Below are 22,701 nucleotides of genomic sequence, written 5' to 3'. Positions count from 1 at the left end.
CTCCTCCAGATCAGCAAATTTCCCCAAATGAGCTGGAGTCAGACTGGCCAGCTGATGACAACTGGATCAGCTCCGTTGGTGCCGTCACCATTAAGAGGTGTGTGCAGCCCCCAAAAGGTCAGTACTGTCAATATCCTATAGGGGACACTTTGAACCAGAGGGAATCATATAGATCAAAAGGTTGACCCAGTTTGATTCCGCACCCAAAAACGAACATCTGTCAGACGAACTCCAGTTGTTTCCCAGTATTTCAGTTCAAACGTGGACCAAATTGTTCTGTAGTGAGGCGCGTGTGCTGGATATGACGCGATCAAAACACGAACACGTGACGTGTAGAGGAAGAAGAAGCGGAAGTGAAAGTTCTCAACTTCGGGCTCCATCTGGACTGACCGAGCCCTGATGGAAAACCTCTAATATTCAGGTAGCATTTGGTTCTTTCACTGCTGTCGTCTCGAATCAATGTTCCGCTGCGAGATGCGGCTTAATAAGCTGCGTGTGCGCAATGAGCGTGCGCGTGTTTCGGACGCACATTGCGGCTGGTCGACGGGAATGTTGTGACGGATGATCAAACTTTGTAGCGTGTTTCCTCTAACTGCGTTTTCCGCTAACCCTGAGCCAACATTTTAGAGGTTGAGGAAGCACATTTTAATACTCACAATAAGTCGACAATATTATTTGCAGTTAGTGGAAAAATCCACGGAAAGAGGGACACAAACGCGGAAGTTTTAGCCTCCTCTCTTTGTCCCTCCACCAGGGGGACAATCAGTCCTTTATTTAAAAAAGGAGAGTATGGAAAGAGGGAGAGATCAAGGCATTCCATTTTATTGTTTTAACAACTGGGTCTTTGTGGAATATGAATGTGTTATTATGGATTTATGAAATGTGTTCTGTTTTGAATGAAGCAGTCAAGAAAACGAAACCTAAACCCATGGTGTTTTGATATTTTTGGTCCTGTACATGTGGTCAGATAAGATTAGTCTGAGCAGAATTGGGTGTTTTTTGCCCTTTGCTGTGTGTCATCTATTCTATTCAGCATGTTGGGTTGCTTGACTTCTGTTGGGTCGTGGCAACTTGATCATCACTTCTGAGATATTGACACACCTTTTTCCTGAGGCTGGCTCCAATGCTGCCAACACACCTGGCCATGGATATGGTGGGACTTCTGTGATGAGTGGGGTCAGAGGTGGTGGACAAGCTCTGCTCCAAAACAAGCTTGCTAGATATGTTTGGGATCTCCTCCGCCACAACCACCAGCTGCAACTAGTAGCTGTGCACGCCATGCAGAGTTTTGACCTCTAGGTCAGGCTACAGATGTTTTTTCCAGCACCATCATGTGTTGGTGAGAAACATGATGCGCCTGATCAAAAAAAGCTGCTTGTAATCTGACAGACGAGCCATGATGAGATGTCAAGGTGCGTTGTTGAAAATGAAGATCCTCTTCTTGGAATCCTGTCTGAGATGACAGAAGATGATGCTGCATTTGACCCACTTTGATGATGTGATGACGTATTTCTGTTTAGTTTTGAATGCATTCTCATCTTATTTGTTGAATTTAATGTTGAGAACTGACATCTTGAAAGAATTTAGGTTTTCTTGTAAACCATAACCAGATAAAAAATGATTTAATTTGTATTTGTGTGCGTCCGTCTAATGCCACCGCACCTTCTGAAACACCCAGGAGAAACATTTTTTCCACAACTATTTTATATTTAACATGGTGTAAACTTTTAAGATGTCCCAAAACTTTTTTCCAATATATATGTGGCCTGTATGATGTACAGGGTGACATCATATAATAGATTTGGATGTGAATGAGCCGACAATACGTCATTGGACAGACCTCTGCTTGTCTTCATGCTGAGAATCATGTTCTTTAATCTTCTTTTCTGTGTCAGCAGACTGTTCCTGCTTAACCGTTTAGACTCACATTTAAAAATGAGCGAATGTGTGATGGAAGAGGAAGAGAGAGCAGAGTCCACAGTGTCCAGCTGTGTGTCCATGAAGAGCGACAGGTCCAAAGGGGAACCCTGAAAACTTCGGTATCAGACCTCAAGGCTCACCTTTAAAGTAAGGTTTTCTGAACCACATAACTCTGCCTTAGAACATTTCACAACCATACAAAACATCATTTTGTGGGTATTAGCCTCCACTATCGTGAAAAATGAAATTCCTCAGCTCTTTAAAATGAAACGGTGCACAGTCCTTTCACCATGTTGGCCTGTGGAAAACCAGTGTTGTCGGCCCGATGGACCAGCGTCCCCGTCGTTGCCGGACCACCGTTGGCCACCAGTTGGGTTTTGGGATCAAAGTGGGGGCGTTTCCTGTATCCGGTTCTCCTCACGGATCCATGACTACAACATGTTGCTGCAAGTGCAGAGACGTTTGCTCTGGAAAGAACTTTAGAGCACATTCAGTGCTGCAGGATGAGGGGCTGGAAAAGGTGCCAGTTCTTTTCTCACTGCAGGGAACAGTTAAAAAAAGCAGCTTAAACTCTGAAAACATGAAAATGATACAGAGACATCATTGATTTATTGATTCAGTTGTTATCCAGAATGTATTAGAAATGTTCCTGTTTGATAAAAATGCAGTGAATTGGGATTATTTAACTACAACCTCTACAGATTATTTACCTTCATCACAGTCTCATCACTATTTCTGATGTTTCCTCAGGATGGACGAGGACAGAGCAGAGTCCACAGTGCCCAGCTGGGTGTCCCTGAAGAGTGCCCGGTCCTTAGAGAGATTAATAAACTTGAGTTCAGAGGAAATGTAAGAAAACTAAAGCGTGATGATGTGTTTGTGTGCCAGCTGTTAGTCACATTAACAGCAGCAGGTTGTGAGTTTATTATTGGAGATGTTTAACACTTAAACCTCAGACAGTCATATAGTTACAGACTTAATGTGAATATTGTTGATTAGAAACAAGAATCAGGTTTAAACTGAAAGATGAATTCAGACATAAATGCTGGAACAATATTGAGTCTTGATCAGGTTCTTTCATCCTATAAATCAAAGGACTAATAGAGATGTGTTTCATAGTGAGAGGGGGGAGCACATCCTATCAAACTGGGACCAGGCAGCTCCACCAGGAGAGTCCTCTTGTTCACAATCTGGAAGCAGATCTGGAGATGCTGAAATGAAGCCCAAACAAAGTAAAACTGTTCAATATGAGATTTAATTTGTGATGTCATGAATTTGGAGTTGTGTTGATGATTTATTATAGATGGAAATCATTGGTTTACTTATGTTCAGGAAGTGATCTGCAGGAGGTGATAGAAGGTCATAAGATGAGTCTGAAGAGAAGATGTGAACATGTGACTGAAGGAACTAATGAAGCAGGAAGTGGAACCCTGCTGAACAAGATCTACACTGAGCTCTACATCACTGAGGGACAAAGTGAGGAGGTGGACACACAACATGAGGTGAGACAGCTTGAGAGAACCTCCAAGAAGAACATCCAGGACACTCCAATCAAGTGCCAGGACATCTTCAAAGTCTTATCTGAGCAACAGAGACACATCAGAGTGGTTCTGACCAACGGTGTCGCCGGCGTTGGAAAAACCTTCTCAGTGCAGAAGTTCAGTCTGGACTGGGCAGAAGGTTTGGAGAACCAAGACATCAGTCTGGTGCTTCCGCTCTCATGCAGGGAGCTGAACTTGATCAGAGATGAGCAGCACAGTCTTCTCTCACTGCTTCATGTTTTCCATCCAACATTACAGAAGATCAGAGCAGAAGATCTGACTGTCTGGAAACTTCTGTTCATCTTTGATGGCCTGGATGAAAGCAGATTTTCACTGCATTTCAACAAGCATCAGCTCATCTCTGATGTCACACAAGTATCGTCAGTTGACGTGCTCCTGGTGAACCTCATCCAGGGGAACCTGCTTCCCTCAGCTCTCATCTGGATCACCTCCAGACCTGCAGCAGCCCATCAGATTCCTCCCTCGTGTGTTGACAGGATCACAGAAGTACGAGGCTTCACTGACTCCCAGAAGGAGGAGTACTTCAGGAGGAGGTTCAGTGATGACGATCTGTCCAAGAGAATCATCTCACACATCAAGGCCTCCAGGAGCCTCCACATCATGTGTCTGATCCCAGTTTTCTGCTGGATCACTGCTATAGTTCTGGAGGACATGATGACCAGAGACCAGAGAGGAGAGCTGCCCCAAACCCTGACTGACCTCTACTCACACTTCCTGAGGGTTCAGATAAAGAGGAAGAAGCAGAAGTATGGAGGAAAGCAGAGACCAGAGGAACTGACTAAGGCTGATAAAGAACTCCTTCTGAAGTTGGGTCGGCTGGCGTTTGAACATCTGGAGAAAGGAAACATCATGTTCTACTCAGAAGACCTGGAGCGATGTGGACTGGACGTCTCCGAGGTGTCGGTGTACTCAGGAGTTTGTACAGAGATCTTCAAGAGAGAGAGTGTGATCTTCCAGAAATCAGTCTACTGCTTTGTTCATCTGAGCGTTCAGGAGTTTCTGGCTGCCGTCTACATGTTCCACCGTTACACCAGGAAAGACGCAGCAGTTATAAATAAGTTCCTAAAATATTCTAAACCAAACCCCTTTTCCTGGTTTGTTGGGTTGTTTCATCATGATCCAGTCACATCTCTTGATGACTTCCTCAGTAGAGCACTAATGAAATCTCTCAAAAGTGAAAATGGCCACCTGGACTTGTTTGTTCGCTTCCTTCATGGTCTCTCTCTGGAGTCCAATCAGAGGATCTTGGGTGGACTGTTGGATCAGAGGAACAGCCACCCAGAAACCATCCAGAAGGTCCTCAACAACCTGAAGGAGGTGAACAGTGATGAAATCTCCCCAGACAGAAGCATCAACATCTTCCACTGTCTGATGGAGATGAAGGATCAGTCAGTCCATCAGGAGATCCAAGAGTTCCTGAAGTCAGGGAAGAAATCAGAGAGGAGACTGTCAGTGATCCACTGTTCAGCTCTGGCCTACCTGCTGCAGATGTCAGAGGAGGTTCTGGATGAGCTGAACCTGTGGCAGTACAAAACCTCAGAGGACGGACGACGTCGCCTGATTCCAGCTGTGAGGAACTGCAGGAAGGCCGTGTAAGTAAAGATTTTTGGGGCCGGACATCGACGTTTAAATCAAGCGAGTGGATCATGTCAGGTAGCAATACCCCCTCCAGTGGTCATTCCTTCAATTCTTTATCTCCATTGCAGCGTCCATAAATTAAAAACAACAACAATTCATCCAGAAATGTTCAACACTGGCTGGATATAAGTTCAAAGGTCAATCCAGACAAACCAACATAAGGCAGGAATAATAGGAGCCACAAGTTAACTGACTATCATGAAATTACTGTCATGTCATTAAATCACTTTTGTTTGTTTGTTTACATCGTATTCAAACGACAGAAAAACACATTTTAACTAATGACACGTGACTATTTTGCTTCATTTGTTCAACGTAAAAACAGCCGGCCTCATTGGTTTAAATGGGTGTTTTAGGTCTTTGTGGCGGTTCCGTTTGGAGCCTTTATGTGACCCACAAAGTTGTTTGAGCCTTTCCACACCCGTTAGGTGGCAACTTCATCACTAGCAACAAAAGGTGCAGTGAAAATGATTTGAAGGGAAACAGGCAGATATAACAGAAGCTGAGGGCAATCGATGCAACCAGAGACTCTGATGTCATCGATCGGATCGCTGAATTAAGACTTGACGCACCATCGTACAAATTGGATGAAATGCAAAATATCCAAAGAGCCGATAGACAGATAAAAAGATGCACGTTTCTTTAAACCATTTGCTATAATCATTTTAAATATTGAGTAATTATGAGCTGTTCTAAAATAAGACAAATGTTGAGAATAATTCAGTTGCATTTCAGATCTGATGGTCGTTCAAACTGTTGCTCTACGGTGTTGAATTGAGCTTTTCCAGGAAATGAGCTACATTTGTGTTGAGGTAGATTCTCAGATAAGTTGATGAGAAATCCCAAAGTTTGACTCACTATTTTTGTTTCATACACAACAGACTGTATGATGATGTTCTTTCAACGAGTCATTGGGAAGTTGTGGCCTCAGCAATGACGTCAAACCCTTCTCATCTACGGGAGCTGAGCTTAAAATGGAACAAAAGCCTGACAGATGCCGGAGTAAAGTTCCTGTCTTCTGCAATGATGCATCCAAACTGCAGACTGGAGACGCTCAGGTCAGGAGGCCTCTGTTGGTCTTTTCTAAATTTCTTTACATTTTCTGCTTTTCTCTTCATTTTCAGATTTAGAAATGTGTTTTTATTTGCCTCATTTATTCCTTTTCCAGGCTGTGGGACTGCAGCTTATCAGAGATCAGCTGTGGCTCTCTGGCCTCGGCGCTGAGGTCCAATCCCTCCCATCTGAGGGTTCTGGAGCTGAGTAGGAACCAGCTGAAGGATCCAGCAGTGAAGCTGCTCTGTGGTGCTCTCCAGGATCCTCTCTGTGAGCTGGAGACTCTCAGGTCAGTCAGAGATGATCCAGTACTTTCCCAGGTGTAACTAGTTAGACAATAAATGTTTCCATGTTTGATCTTTGTTATAAACGTAGTGTTACAGTTCTCAGAAAAAAGACCACACAGGACAGATTTGCAGTATTAAATTGGTTGTGGAAATCTGTCCCATGTGAGGATGGTCATCAATGACTAGAAAGGAAGTATCAGTTGTAGATTTGTCTTGTTTTATTTTAGGCTGGCCACAAAACCGCCCAAACATTCAGACCAATCAAAAATGGTTCTTCCTATCTTTTAAAGATCAGAAGGAAAACTAGAAACCCCAAAAAGAAAGCTGCTGCAGTGTGCCATGCCCCTTCTCTACTGAGAAAAGCCATCCCAAAAAAGAGAAAAGCCCAAGTGTGAAGTGAGCACCCTGTTAAACCTTGGTACCGAAAGCCTGCAGTCATTCTCATCTTAGGTGGCTTCATTCCAGCCAGAAGCCCAAACCTGCCTCCCTCTTAAAGGGGCAGCAGGTCAGTCCAACCACAGAAACCTTCATGAAGATCTGAAGCTTTCAGCATCCACAATTGTTGCACCTCACTTCCATTGGAGTCCAAATCAGAAGTCAACAAGTTGATTCTACACCGATTCTACACAATGCAACCGTTTTACAAAGGTTTCCATCCATAAGTTTTCACACATTTTTATATAAATCTGTTTGTTCATCACCTCCTTCTGTTGTAATGGTCATTAAAGAAAATGACCTTATTTGAGTTTTTCTCCTCACAAATATGACTTTCTATGAACGATGCAATAAATGCAGCTTGCAATCTAAGACAATATGGAAGTATGTGTATATAATAGTAGTGGAAGTAGCTCATAAAATAATACATTTGCTCTTCTCATCGAATCTTTCTTTGTTATTAAAGAAAAACCTGCTCTTAGTCAACAACATCTAAGACACCAACCAAAAATCCTAATTTTATACAATCTAATATAAAACAGTAGAGAAGAGTCTTTCTGCAGAGACACTGGTGGCAGGAATGCAGAAGTATCACCTGCTCAACTTGGAAGGTGGAGCAGAAACCACCAGCTGAGAAGGTCCTCAGTGAGAGGAAGTGGTGGAGAACCATGAAACTTGCTAAGCTCCACCTCAACTCCAGAGACGGGCTGAGCTGGAGCTGTGGCACCAGGTATCGCCCAGAAGAGCCTCCAACAAACAAGCTCTTCTCTTGGGAGGAGAGGGCTTTGAATCTCAGCTCAGTGTGCTTGTCTCTAGTAGGTGGCAGCTGCACCTTTTCCTGAGGTCCTTGTTGATGCCCTGAGGGGAATTGATGCTCCTGCAATGTTTTCTGGCAGCATTGAGCTTGCAGTGGGGCAATCAAACACACTGTGGGGGGGCTCTCTTTCCTTCTCTCATCTGGAGAACAAGTGACACCAGCTGCCAATCATTGTTGGAGAAATGTGCAGTCAGGGGAATGATGCGTCCAGACTATAGCCACCCTTCCAGCATCCAGCAGTGTCTAAAACCTTTGATTTGGTTTCACCAGAGAGTGTAGGGATTGCAGGGCCGCTGCAGCATCGCCCACAAGCTATCAGGAGTGGGTCGCTTTGTCCCAACTCCTGACAAGAGTTGAGTGCTATTGAGAAATGTGGTCTCACAAACTTGGAAGGTGTTTTGACCTACACACACTTTACATACGCTGTAGATCTTGTCCAACCGCCCTGAAAGAACCCAAAATAGGAGCATACGGCAGATAAGCCGGTGCAGGACCAGAGGTTTGTTGCTTGCAAGCTGTGTTTTGCTCTGGTACATGTTGATTTTTATTTGTCTTCTCTCAAAATAATTGTTATTTTAGACTAAGAGGCTGCAGTTTATCAGAGACCAGCTGTGATTCTGTGGCCTCAGCTCTGAAGTCCAACCTCTCCCATCTGAGGGTTCTGGACCTGAGCTACAACCCGTTGCAGGATTCAGGAGTGAAGCGGCTCTGTTCTGGACTGGAGAGTCCAAACTGTAAACTGAAGACGCTCAGGTCAGTCTTCATTTTTCTACCTATATACCAGCTGCTAAGATGGTGAAGTGAGGCTGTTCTCAACACGGCTGTGATGCACCACATTAAAAAAATTCCTTGTAATATCGTGAATTCAGGTCTGACCCAACTAAGAACTAACGTAGGTTTAGTACTGACGCAGATAACATGCAGCCCTGCACCGTATAACCTCATCCTGCATTTTTCAGATTAGAGCTCTGCAGGTTATCAGAGATCAGCTGTGACTCTCTGGCCTCGGCGCTGAGGTCCAATCCCTCCCATCTCAGAGAACTGGACCTGAGTCAGAACCAGCTGCAGGATTCAGGAGTGAAGCTGCTCTGTGGTTTTCTCCACTTTCCAAACTGTCGACTGGAAACTCTGAGGTAAACACCATTCTCAAAAATGTCCATTATTCCACCCGAGGGTCCTCACACTTTCTGAGTGTGTGTGTTGTGCCCAGTTCCTTCAGGAGGGAGGGCCACACGGGGACCACTTATTCATGATAAACTGATTTAAGGACAATGAAAAAGCCCACAGATGGTAACCAAAATTAGACAAAACTAGGTGAGGGTGCCTGGTAGACACCAGCCAACGAGGAGGGAGATGGTGAGGGAGGCAGGAAGTCATCTAAGACAGGTTGTGCCTTTAAAGATGAGCCACAGGTGAGATGGATCTCCATGATGAGATGGGAGGGAAAGAGGTGGGAGAACCTGGGAAGAGTGAGGGCCAGAACAATATAGATTCTCCTTTGGAACAGTGCAAACCTGAGAGGTTGGAATTGTGGTCATTACATATTATTATCATTTTTTAACCTGTAACTAAATTAAATATTTACAGATCATGCCTTTGATTAACCTTTCAGATGAATACTGGTTTCACTTATAACCTTATAAAAGTTTCCCTTCTTTATTTAGATTAGAGGGCTGCAGGTTATCAGAGATCAGCTATGGCTCTCTGGCCTCGGCGCTGAGGTCCAATCCCTCCCATCTGAGGGTTCTGGACCTGAGTCAGAACCAGCTGCAGGATTCAGGAGTGAAGCTGCTCTGTGGTTTTCTCCAGGATCCAAACTGTCGACTGGAAACTCTGAGGTAAACACCATTCTCAAAAATGTCCATTATTCCATCCGAGGGTCCTCACACTTTCTGAGTGTGTGTGTTGTGCCCAGTTCCTTCAGGAGGGAGGGCCACACGGGGACCACTTATTCATGATAAATTGATTTAAGGACAATGAAAAAGCCGACAGATGGTAACCAAAATTAGACAAAACTAGGTGAGGGTGCCTGGTAGACACCAGCCAACGAGGAGGGAGATGGTGAGGGAGACAGGAAGTCATCTAAGACAGGTTGTGCCTTTAAAGATGAGCCACAGGTGAGATGGATCTCCATGATGAGATGGGAGGGAAAGAGGTGGGAGAACCTGGGAAGAGTGACGGCCAGAACAATATATATTCTCCTCTGGAACAGAGCAAACCTGAGAGGTTGGAATTGTGGTAATTACATATTACTATCATTTTTTAACCTGTAACTAAATTAAATATTTACAGATCATGCCTTTGATTAACCTTTCAGATGAATACTGGTTTCACTTATAACCTTATAAAAGTTTCCCATCTTTATTTAGATTAGAGCGCTGCAGTTTATCAGAGATCAGCTGTGGCTCTCTGGCCTCGGCGCTGAGGTCCAACCTCTCCCATCTGAGGGTTCTGGACCTGAGTTGGAACCAGCTGCAGGATTCAGGAGTGAAGCGGCTCTGTTCTGGACTGGAGAGTCCAAACTGTAAACTGGAGAGGCTCAGGTCAGTCTTCATTTTTCTACCTATATACCAGCTGCTAAGATGGTGAAGTGAGGCTGTTCTCAACACTGCTGTGATGCACCACATTAAAAAAATTCCTTGTAATATCGTGAATTCAGGTCTGACCCAACTAAGAACTAAAGTAAGTTTAGTACTGATGCAGATAACATGCAGACCTGCACCGTATAACCTCATCCTGCATTTTTCAGATTAGACTACTGCAGCTTATCAGAGATCAGCTGTGGGTCTCTGGCCTCGGCGCTGAGGTCCAATCCCTCCCATCTCAGAGAACTGGACCTGAGTGGGAACCAGCTGAAGGATTCAGGAGTGAAGCTGCTGTCTGATCTCGTAGAGAATCCACACTATGGGCTGAAGACATTGAGACAGTAGCTGGTTGAAGCCAGTCAACTCCCGCTCATCTGCTGCATCACTCACTGACCACTGGTGAAGAGCATCTGTGGAAACATCTGCCGTCTACTCCCTCCATAGATGAAAAATTCAGTTTTTAAAAAGCGCTGGTGGACTTTCAGGAGATCAGTCGATGGTCGACAAAGCAGAAGCAGCTTCGCCTTGAAGTTAAATTAGTTCCTGGTATCACACAATGCATCTTTATAAAGTTCTAAATGGCTCCTCGGCCACTCTTAGAAGCATGGAAACATTGTCTTAATTGTCTCTTCAAATGTCTGTATTATACGTTAATATTTTACATCATGCCTTCAGAATCTTTAGGGTTTAGTATTTACTGTCTCTGTGACATGGAGCATTGGAATATTTCAGCTGCAGCCAGCAAAAACCCATCAGAATGACGGCTATCGGTGGGAACCGCAGGTCATTTGACTTTAGTCAGTCTGTTCAATGTTATAGGATTTATTGCAGTCTAATATAAACTATGAATGAATGTGGGAAATAGGAAATAAAAAGAAGCAAAATGACCAAATAAATCTCCCATGAATACTGTAAATTTAAAGATGTCAAGAATGGAATATCAGCTTAAATTTAATCAAACATAAAGTGAAAAGGCCTCCTTTAAGTTTACTGCAAAAATAAACACTAAATCAAGAGCAACACGCGCCAAAAACGTCTCATTCTCTCTTCTGTCTCCACTCATTCTCTTATATTCTCTTATGATAATGGGGACGGGGTCGTGTGATAACAAAACAACCTAATTGGGGACTATATTTTTGTTGCAAGAACTTTGGCTCTTCAGAAGTTTCTATGTTGGCTTCCACAGATTGTGCATCCACTAGAAACTCAGTGTTTTTGAGGAACTACCAGGAGTGGCTGGAGTGGAGGCCAATGACGCTATAGCTACATATAGCTACATATAGATCACCGTTATCCTCAACCCAAAAGACCACCAGTTGGCGCAGCAATACTAAAGATAGGAGGTTGTGGTCGTTGCGCAGACGCGGAGTGATATCACGCCCAAACGTGCCCTATGTTCTATATACCGTATGTTCGCGACCAAAGGGCGCACCGTATTAAAAGGTGCCGCCTCAGTTACGGGTGCTATTTCTGTATTTAACACATACATCAGGTGCTCCGGATTATAGGGCGCGGGCATGGTAAAACATACCGCTACCATAGCTTAAAACATGCATGCTAGCGCGTATTTAGCAATTTAGCGAAAGCCGGCAAGTTGAACAACCGACAACAATGTTTCCAAAATTAAAATTTTCGTATTTTTCGTATTTTGTTATTAAACCCCGGAGGGCTGAAGCAGGACCGCTGTTAAAAATGTATCAGTCCGCGCTTCCAGTTCTGGTGCAACGTCCAGTTCTAAATGTATGAATCCGCGTATTGACGTTTCAACGTCCCATCAGTAAAGGGAGAGATTTGGATATAGTCCCCCTGAGGTGGTGTTTTTAGAGCAGTTCTTAACAACTTTCTCTTTGCCTGATAAGAGGTCCAAACATTATTTCACTTCCCTATAAAATACTCTAAAATTTGCCATTCAAGATCAGATCCCACCAGGTATAATTCATCCTCTAAATTTTCACAATTTCTTATTCTGTCAGGCTGTTTTTAAACCTTTGGCAACATCAAATAAAGTACCCAACTGGTATTATGTCAGGCTGGTTTACATCCCATTAAAGAAGCCAGCAGAAATAAAGCACAACAGTTACACAGACTACGCACAATAATATAGAGGATATAAAAAACAGTGTTGAGATGGGTTTGTGTCACTTTAGTAAAATCAAAGCATTTTTCTTTATGTGCCAGCAATGAACACAATCTAAGAAGTCTTTGACACTAAACATATGGAGCTCCTATAGAACAAACTAAAGATTTGTTGTTATTAAGATAAAGAAATGCAACATTTCCCCCAGAGAAACGATGGCGATGGAAAAAGCCCTGGCTGTGTGTGTGCATCACAGCAGGCGTGGGTTCTCCTCTCTGGAGTCATGCGGGGCTCCTTTGAAGGGCAGATGAGGAGGTTGGTTACAGATTCCCCTCAGAAAGATGATTACGGTGCCAAAGGTCATCACCGGGGTAACCAGGAAGAGGCAGAGTCGGTCTACTGTACGAGCGATGCCGCTCCAGTTATCCTTCTCCTGTCAGGACCAGACATTTACGCCACTTTTGATCTTTTTAAATCAGACTTTGGGTTGAGGACTCTGTTTGAACCCTCTGAGCTCATTGTGGTCGTTCTTGTTGCGCATGTGTTTAATGATGTAGTGGCTCCATCCACAGCCGGCTTGATCTCTGCGTACAGCTGATGGCTCCTCCCTCTTCTTGTGGTTTCACAGCTCCACACAGACACCAAAGCTCAGAACTCAAATGAAGCTACTGATGCTTCTATATCTCATGTGTTTAAATGTTTCTGGAAACGTCCTGGCAGCGTGTGTGACTCGGGTCACCAGTCCGTGTCTCCCAGACTGTTTCTCAAACATCAGCTCACTGCGGGACTTCACACTGTCGTACTCCTCAGCCGAGGCAATGGAGCCCACTGAGCTGGATCGCCACGGTAACGCTCCATCCCAGTACGGCTCTGCCTCAGCAGGGTGGGACATGCGCAAGATGAGGGGTAATCGCTGGAGGAAGAGCTGGCAGAAACAGAAACAGGATTTGGAACCCTGATACTGATGTGTGTGTGTGTGTGTGTGTGTTATAGTGGTATAGACCCAAATCTCCAGTTTTTAGATGGTGGCTCAACCAGATGTTGTCCTGATGTGACCCAGAGGAACTTTTGGGCTTCTTCTCCTGGTGGAACAGCCGATGTTCTTGTACGAAGCTCCCCAAACCAAGACGTATCCGAAGCGGGTTCGTCTGGTCCGGGTTCCCGGCGGTCCGTTATCGAGACCCGATGAGGCCGAACAGGTCGCAGCATTTGTGCTTTTGCCTTTATTTGAGCAGCTTGTCCCGGTTTTCAGAGGGCGCGGAGCTTTGCTCTGTTTGGAATTTAACGTGTCCCGCACCCCCCCGAGGGATCACGATAATGGGCTTTTAGCGAAATGAGATCCCAAAGTTTAGCTGCGTGCCCGTCTTAACACCGTCTGGTGGTCGGTTCCGTTATTGGAGCCCTGATCTGAGGGGAGAGGGTTTAATCAAATAAGAGTGAATAAATAACAACGGAGACTGAGGAATTAGCTTCTAACATTAGCATTTTAAGGCAAATATTAAAGCAGCCATTCATATAATTCAGGTCAAACCTGTTAGCGGAGCGGCTCATGGCTTCCAGAAACGGCATTAAGTCCACACACGCATTTCCAAAACTCAGCTAACGACATTAAAAGTAAAACTCGAAGAAACTGAGATTCAATTCGCTGTGATCACATTTCTGGCAGGGGAGCGACCCGGAGAACAGCGGGATATTTCAAATGCGGAGTTTATTTCTAATCCCGAAACCTCAAACATTCCGACCCACCTGAGCGCAGAACCGGTCCCAGCATCTCCATCACGTCCGATGACGCCGCGGCGCCAAAGACAGCGCTAACACGCCGGGGGCCCGCTGCAGCGCGGGACATGAATCTCGGAGCGTTCTCGTATCCAGATGGATGGATTTGAGAGTTGGAATGAAATGAAAGAAAATGAGGGGGGGAGGGTGTTTTGGAGAAGGGAGATGGGATGCGATTCTGGACAGATGTTCCAGATGAGCCGGAGATGGGAACAAATGTGAGATTATTTCACAGATGGATGAAAACGCGACTTTTTATTCCTTTGTTTTTAATCCAGATCAGCTTTTTTTGGCGCCCTCCTCTTTATTTTCCCTCAGTAGCCGGAACTGTAGCATACAGCACGCCGATTAGCATGCAGCGCGGCGCAGCCTCATTAGCTTGTCAAACCAAATTACAGGTGCGATACGCCGGGTGAATCATTCATCGCGCCGCTCTCCTCTTTGTTTCGCCGCCGCCATATTGGAGATTCGTCCAATCGATTTAATTGCGGGTGATTGTCGGAGTCGATCCGGCGGCTCCTTACAATCACCGCTGACGATCGACGGCCGTTGCCTTCCATTCTCCTGCTGTCACGCTAAAGGAATATCGACGCTAGCTACACCAACACCAACACTTTTTTTTTTGTAATTTTCCACCAGACACCTGTAAAAAGTTTCTAATTTAGTTTGTCGGGTTTGTTCTAGCTTCCGGCGCGGTTGCGTTTTATTACCCGCCGTCTGCGGTGTAACAGCGATCGGCGAGGCGATGGTCGCCATGGCGACCACGGAGAAATGACTTGGCGCCTCATTAAAAGTGAAATTATGACGTAGAATTTGAATATTGTAGCGCTGCGGTTATCCGAACGCTAAACCTCAACCTTGCGATGTCAGAAGAAATCAGTGAAGCTAATCTAATTAGCCTTCCTCCTGTTTTAGCGCCAGGAAGAAGGGATCGTGCTTGGCTCGCTCGAATCGTTAGCTCATTACCAGCTAGCGTGTTTCCTGCATTTTCTCTTCCTGGGTCAGTGATCGCGATCAACGGAGCCAGATCAGATTTTAAAAATTAGCGGTGACGCTACGTGTTTCCAGAAGCTGTGATCGGAAAAGCCGGTGCTATCAGCGACGCTCATGGGGCGATTTACTTGCTGCTGCATGTGCAAATCCTCATTAGATTCTGTAATAAAGGCGAACTTTGATGCCGCGCGGCTACCTCGCGGCTACCTAGCGCCGCGCTCTGCCTGAATTCTCCTGCAGCTTGCTGACAGGCTGCTAATCCTCTCCTCTCATATCGGCTTCTCCTGAAATCGCGGCTTAGTTTTCATCAAGCCTGGGCCGCTTGACGCTAATGAAGTTGGCATTTCCGGAGCCGCGCTAGTGTCGAAAATGTTGCCATTTGCCAGATCTTAAAATCTCTACCTTTTGATCTATTTTTGCTCTTTGCTCATTAGTTTCGAACGTCTTTACTACTGTGGAAAAGCCATAAAATTGTTTTTTTTCCGACCTGGATGCGAGAGTGTAAGAGTGCGTCCGGCGCTCTGAGAGAGAGTCCGAGGTCACTTCTGTTCGTGAGTATGTTTTCCTCTCACCGCGAACAGGCGTGTTTAGACGCTAACCTGGAAACAGGGGACTAGCTCCATTAGCTGTGGTGGCTGCGGTTTGTGGCAGCAGCTCACGGAGGGTCAGCGGGTGTTGATCACATCAGGATGCCTCTGGGACACGCTTTGTTGTCTATAGGAAGCTCCCAGAAGGTAATGGGAACGTTCCAGGCTAGCTGTTAGCCTGCACATTCTGCAGTCAGTGTACAAACTACAGCATAGTAACGCTCTACGCAGTTACCCTCAGAGGTGGTGTCACATCCACTCCTTCACTCCCCTCACTCCCTCAAACATGCCGGACGCCCGTCGGCCGGAGCGGTTTCCTGCTAATAAACGGGCAGCGACGGCTAACCGCGGCGTCTCCATCCTGAGTCAAAACAATACAGAATTATAGTAAAATGTTCTCATCACAGACGCCGCCGTATCGATAATATTTCTTCTCTTCCATTAGACGTGTGGTTTCTGCCGGCGGGCGGCGGCGCTCCGACCCCCCCGCTGACAGATGGAGGCCACTTCCTCCTCCGGCTTTAGACATTATTGCCGTGCAGAAAACACAGACGTATTTCACTTATTCATGGCGCCGGCGGCCGCCGCCGCTCCCTCCAGGCTGACACCAGTCAGTCAGATTCCGGATCCCCGGAGACGAGCTGCTGCAGAAAAAAGGCTTTTTTTTTCAAAGGGAAAAAAAGGGAAACGTGGGTTTGTCCCAGGCTTCAGCTTCCTTAAGGCTTAATTCCATTAATAATTCCTAAACTTCCAGGGGTTTTGAGCGCTAGCGGCTGGACGGATGCTTCTATTTTGCCTTGGCTGGAATAAAAGGGCGACTCTTCCCGAACCTTCTCTGTTCCTGCCTTTTATGATTACTCCTCCAGCACAGAGGAAGCCCTGGCAAGGACTGAAGACGCCTTATCGGACCGTCCTCTCGGCCTCCGTGAAGCTTTCCCTCCCGTTCCGAGGCAGCTCTCTCTGTGAGCCGGCATCTCTGGACCCTCGATGATAATCGTCGGAAACCTTCACACCTCTTCCGGCGCCGCCACCGACAGCCGGAGCTTTTCCGGAGACAGTTTTTCCACTTTCTGACCTCGACGTGACCCCGATTTCCTGACGAGCTCAAGTTCTTGTGACTTTAATTGTAACTTAATAAGCTAGCAAAGCTCCAGCTCCAGGAAAACAGCTAATTAGCTTTCATGTATTTTATGCTGTTGGTTTTTTGGGTTTTTTTCTTCTTTGATTTTTCTTCTTCAAGATGAGAAAGAGAACGACGTCAACATGAAAGGAATGATAAATGAACGGGTTTAATCCATAAGTTTACACTTAATAGCCTAAGACACTCGCTCCAGCTGATATTTGTTAGCAAATGAGGTGGACGGGGAGGCGATCTCTGCCGCTGCGCTGCTAGCTGCCACAGATTATGAGCGTTGTGTAGCATCGCACTCACCAAAAGTAGCATCGGCGGCGGTCAGATATGGTGTAGTGACACTTGCCTTCCTCTAGGGGGAGATAGGTGCCGCCTCGGCCTGTTTCTGCAGGTCAGGCCCACAGGGGCGGACCTGTAAACCGGTCCTGGTTCTGGTGTTCAGCACCACGGACAGAGAGCATCAGCAGAAAGGAGATTCTGTCGTGTCGAAGCAGCAGCAGCCTTCAGCGTTAGCATAAAGGAACGCTGAATCGTGAGTGTTTTCCTTCAGGAAGGTGACGGATTTTCTATCTCTGACGATCTCGCCGCTGTTGTGGAGGGTTAAAACGGGTCAGCCCAACCTGGCTGCTGTGAAAGAGCTGAGCTGAGATGTTTGGATGTGAGAGCTTCACTTTAGCGTCGACGTTTATCCTTCACATCACCACGTAGAAAACGCGCTCTGCAGCGCTCCTTTAGCTTCACAGTCACGCAGAAAGACAACGTGTGCTTCAAAGAGCAGCGCGACGGTAAAATGACCCGTCATTTTGTTGGGAATGGAAACGTAAAGAAGTCCTGGTCTGCTGAAATTGTCCTGTAAAGTCACAAATTCAGCTGTTTTGGACGAAACCAAAGGTTCAGATTTGCAGCAACGCTCTTCTTTTCCTTCAGTTTTGGATGAAATTCCAACATTCTACCGCAGCAACGGCAAATGCCGACCAATCATGTGGCTAATGTAGCCATTTCTGGGCGGTATTAGCAGCAGTGAGCAGCGTTATTAGCTTGTGTCGGGGTTGCCGCGGTGACAGATGTTTGTGTTGGATCAGCTCTGCTGATTTCTACCATGTTTACTCTTTACCTTTATTGGCAGGAAAAGAAAGTGCAAAGCAGCTCCGGAGTGGTTCCCGCAGAATAAAGGTGCATTTAAAGCGCTGCCATATTAAGAAAAGGACCCTGGAGTGTGAGCAGCTCTGCTCAGGCTGGTATTTGCTGAATGAAGGAGTCATTTGGCGCCGCTATAATGCTGCTGCTTGCTCTAAATTGTGCCCCTGTTCTAAGTGAACGTTGTTGCCAATGATCTGTTCTGTCTGTTTGCTCTTTGTTTACTTCCTCGGCTTAAACGCCGGAGGAACGTGGCTCGTCTTCATCCCCCACAGGGACAGGGGGTGTCCAGTGATCCCCCGCCTGAGGTGAAGACGACATGCTTGGAAATGGTCTCTGGCGTGAGATTAAAGTGGGACAGTCGGCCTGCGGCGGTTTAATAGTCCCCTCTGGGACGTGTGCTGGTTTACTGTTGGACTAGAGACATTTGGTGCAGACCACCTCCATTTTCAGAGCCGAGGTGGCCCCCGCCCCAGCTGCAGAGGGGCTTCAGAGAGCAGGAGGACTCTGTCCATCAGTCACGCAGCAACTGTCCCCGTTAGAGACCAGGTCTGATGAAGCATCTCCGGGGAGGAGATGTGGGTTTGACGGCGGACGTGTTGAAACTAGACTCACGCTAGCAGTTAAGGGACCACGTGGAGGCACAATCACGTCAAATGTCGTGAACTCCTGGCTTCGTCTTGACCTTTACGTGTCAAACTGCCCTCTTAGAGATGCAAAAGGGTGAATACGGTGTCCAGACACGAGCCTTTTCGCCGAACCCGTTCGTTTCCCGTCTAAAAATACCTTTAAACCCGCCGTACGTGCGTCAAACTGCGCAGGGCGTTATTAATATTGCCCCCCCCCCCCCCCCCCCCCCCCCCCCCCCCCCGCACGCCTCGCGCTCCCACCGAACGGAAGCGCGCGGACATCGCGGCGGTGCTGACGCCACGTGAGCCCCGCATCTTTAAAGAGGCGCAGCGGGGCGACGCGGCCGCGGCGGCGGCGGCGGCGCAGGCGGCGGTGTGGGAGGTTCCGGATACTCGCTTTCTCACTCCGCGAGCTTCCAGCATCAGCTGTTCGACGCCGCGCGCTCATTGCTGGAAGTGGGATCCGGATGAGTCACATGACAGAACTGGAGGCTGACATCTGGAGAAAAGGCACCGCGTCCCGGCTCGCACCGCCAAACTGTCTTTTGAGCCACATTCCCATTTTTCTCGCCACATTTTTGTTCCTTTTTGTTGTTGTGGTTGCTTTGGTTTGCATTTTGCAGTGTTGCTTGTTTGCCTTCGAGTTTTGTGATTTTGGGTCGACCTCACCGATCCAGACCTTTGCTTTGACTTTCTTTCCTCTTTTCTTTATCTGAAGGAATCATTTTTAACCTGGTACTTTTCTTGCAGCTCGCAGGTTTGTCGTTTCTATTTTTATTCTTGGTTTTTTTTTGTGTGTTTCACCTTTTTCGGTTTGCTTGTACTTTTGCTGGCAGTGTCGAGTCTCTTTTTTCCTTTTTACGGATGTTATTTTTCCTCTAGATGATGCTGGGTGGACGAGGGCAGTTTTGATTCTTGGGTTTTTTTTGTTTTCTGTGTCACCGAGGATGAACAGACATTTCCCCACTCGCAGGTATCTGGAACGAGTTCATGATTGACACCTTCATGTCTCTAATAAAGGTGATAAACGTGCACCTGTGGCTGTTATTTCGCAGGACTGGCACAAACGCTTCATCAAGCCTTCTTTATCAATGTTATCTGAAGGTTATCTGATCGGATCCATCTCTGCGTGACGCGACATGGCCGGTTCCAGACGCGGCTTGTGTGTTTTTATATTTCGGATGGTTGGTATTTTCCCGTCCTCCTCCTCCTCCTCCTCCTCCTTCTCCACGCCGCAGCTGAGGACCTGATGTAGCTGCAGGATGCGCCGCGCTCTCCGGCACCATCCAAACGCTGCCGGACGCGGCCGCCGCGTTTCCGCCCGCGGTGAGAACGCGCGTCCTGCGCGGCGGTGCGCCTCCATCCCGGGTAGCACTTTGAGGATTAGGCGCTGAAGCATGAAGAAGCTTTTGAAGTGGCTTTGAAGTTTGCGGTGCAAGTTTAATATTTCCCCCCCGTCGCTGCGTTCTGCTGCCTTTGAACATTTAGCCCGGCAACGCCAGCGGGAGGGAGTTGCGTGATGATACAAAGGAGATTTGTATCATCGGAGGGGGGCCTCCAAACATCAGCGTCCCTCCGACAGCTCTACACACACGTGGATTTGTCGGAATGACCAACAAAACAGGAACGATATTTGTGTGTTTTCATAAAGGCTGCGGCGCCTGTGAGGAGCTCAGACTCCGCCAGGACGTCACAACAATTTCAGAGACGTGAAGCGCACAGCAGCTGCCCTCGCTGACCGACAAGGCTTAGCGCTACGTTAGCCTGGGTCCTTCTGGGATGTTTGTTCCATCATGAGGAAAACCCAACAACAAACTTCTGATCCGCGCGCTCTAGGCAGGCCGAAGGATGATGAATAATAACGGAGGGGACGCTGGAACGGCCTCCTGGCCCAAGCCCGGCGGCCACGTGGAGCGGCGCCGTGTCCAGATGTTTCTTGGCTGGCGCGCTCGCCTTCCCTGGCTGCTCACCTCCGTAGGAAATTAATGAAATTCCGACTTGATTGATTGTGCGGCTCGGGCTGTGCGAACGCCGGCCGGGCCAGCTGTGTCTCTCAGCAGAACGAGGGCAGAGCTGCGCCGCCCCGACCCTGGCGGCCCACCAGCGGCAATATGTTCACAACCCGGAGGAGGGTGATAGGAAAGCAAGGGATGGTCGACCCCCCCCCACGCGACACCTCCAGAGGAGAGGAGACGCCAAGAACGTTTCCCCGCCAGCCTGAAAACCATAAAAACATTCAGCTGTATTCAAATGTGCATGACCGGAGTGCATATAATTGGAAAAATGACCCTCTTTGATGGCAGAATATTCCTTCATTTTCTGCGCAGCGAGTCCATAAATGCAACCTGTGGAAATTTAAAGTCATTTAAATTCCACTGAGGCGTTGCCAAGTCTTTGAAGCCAAAAAATTGCTTGTCACCCTTTTACAATTCACATTATTGAGCACATGGCGCCTCCCAGGAGCACCTAGAAATAAGAAACATCCCTGTGCAAACTCTTGATTGTGGGGAGCTGAAAAAGCATCGATTCAAATGTCCCTGACTGATGGAACACGCAGGGCCGCTGAAACGTAGCTTCTCCTGCAGAGCATCCGCTAACAAAATGCTCATTTTTCCACATTTAAACTCCTGCCAGCTGCAGCTGTAACCGTGAGTGCTAATGACAACAACATCCTGATTTAATTAGAACGACAAAAACCACCAAAAGCCGAATCAAAGCCTCCCGCTGCATTAGTTTAGCATAGTTTTGTTTAAATGATCTTCTCAGTCAAGCTAGTGGATGGAACATCTCAGTCATTTAAGCCCACTGCAGCAGCGCTGCAGCTTCAGGAGCTTTTTCTGCCGCTCCTGAAGGAGAATCACGTTATTACGAATATCCACTCCCACGTCTGTGACAACACACCTGTTGGTAAATATGAGCGGCAGAAATGCCTTTGCTGAATTAAAAAAAAAAAGTTATTGGATTATACTCCTCCCACTTTAGAGGAAGAAGGCATTCAAAGTTAAAGACGGTTTCCAGGCAACTATGTTTCGCTCCAGATCTCCAGGAAACCAAAGACAAACCTCCCCGTGCGTCTGTTTTACGGGGACGCTGACGTGGAGTTCGGTTCCTTTACTGAAGCTCCGCCCACATGCAAAGGAACTGTACACATTCGGAGACGTTCTTAGCTGCATTCCTCAATTTTCAAGACCTTGATGATACTTTAAACCCCCTTTAGGTCAGATTTGCGTTGCGGTGTGTTTTCTTTATTGGTTTTCCCTGTGTGCCCCCCCCACTAAGGCTCGGTTGACCTCGAATCGGCGCGCTAACGTATGCTAACGGACGTGAGACTATGGAGGCAGGAAGAGCTGTTGCCTCAGAACCTGAATTATACCAGAACATTGTGTCCCTGTTGTCTTTAAAGTACGTAAACTGAATATTAAAAACAAGATTTCCTCCATCTCTTTCACATCAGAGGGGTAGAAAACACGTATTTTCCATTCGTGTGTGTGATTTATACTGTCTTTAGGTGCACAGATTACCTTTTAATCCGTTACCAAAACATTATTTCATCGTTGAGTTTGCAAAAGCGCACGGCCTCATAATCTCCTCAAAAAAGAAACTGCTTAATTTTCTGTGTGCATCATTCAGAGAGAAGCAGTAGCTTCCCCGTAGGTGCTTCCACTGCCGTGTGAGCACTCTTAGCAGGAAGTAGTTCTGTCCTCGGTGCTCTTTAGGACTCTCCTAGCTGAGCTGTGTTCCCACTGGAGTGGGCTGCTCTGTGCACAAGGGCTACGCCTTCGTACAGTACCTGAACGAGAGGAACGCCCGGGCGGCCGTGGCCGGGGAGAACGCCCGGATCATCGCGGGACAGCCTCTCGGTGAGTCTTTCCAGTCTTCCTGAAACATTCCCCACACTTCCAGGTGCAGCCTTCAGAAGCTGAAACCCAAAAAGAAAACTTTCGTTTTGTTTTAAGCCGGCGCTGGCGGAGGAACGGATCGTCTCTCCCGGGAACGGGAGGGGCCTCGGGCTCTTTTCGTTAAAAACTTCCCTCGGCTCCTTAAGAGCGGAAAAGTCTGCTTGTTGTTGGGCT

At 46.9% G+C, this 22,701-nt stretch overlaps 1 protein-coding gene and 1 long non-coding RNA gene across 2 annotated transcripts in view; both read left to right on the top strand.

The window, feature by feature from the left end:
- The first annotated feature begins 385 nt into the window (after positions 1-385).
- LOC115252695 (uncharacterized) lies at positions 386-3,099 on the top strand. The gene is made up of 4 exons (XR_003891016.1): positions 386-421; positions 1,899-2,067; positions 2,671-2,769; positions 3,040-3,099. It is a non-coding gene; the product is annotated as an uncharacterized lncRNA (long non-coding RNA).
- An 18,997-nt stretch (positions 3,100-22,096) lies between these two features.
- Positions 22,097-22,701, top strand: part of LOC115252687 (RNA-binding Raly-like protein) — a 199,980-nt gene continuing 199,375 nt past the window's right edge. The window contains exon 1 of the mRNA XM_029848582.1: positions 22,097-22,488. The gene's annotated coding sequence lies outside the window, so the exon portion shown is untranslated. The remainder of the gene's footprint in view (positions 22,489-22,701) is intronic.

Source organism: Takifugu rubripes, chromosome 15, assembly GCF_901000725.2.
Source record: "Takifugu rubripes chromosome 15, fTakRub1.2, whole genome shotgun sequence".
Lineage (NCBI taxonomy): Eukaryota > Metazoa > Chordata > Actinopteri > Tetraodontiformes > Tetraodontidae > Takifugu > Takifugu rubripes.
This window is presented reverse-complemented; position numbering and strand designations above follow the sequence as displayed.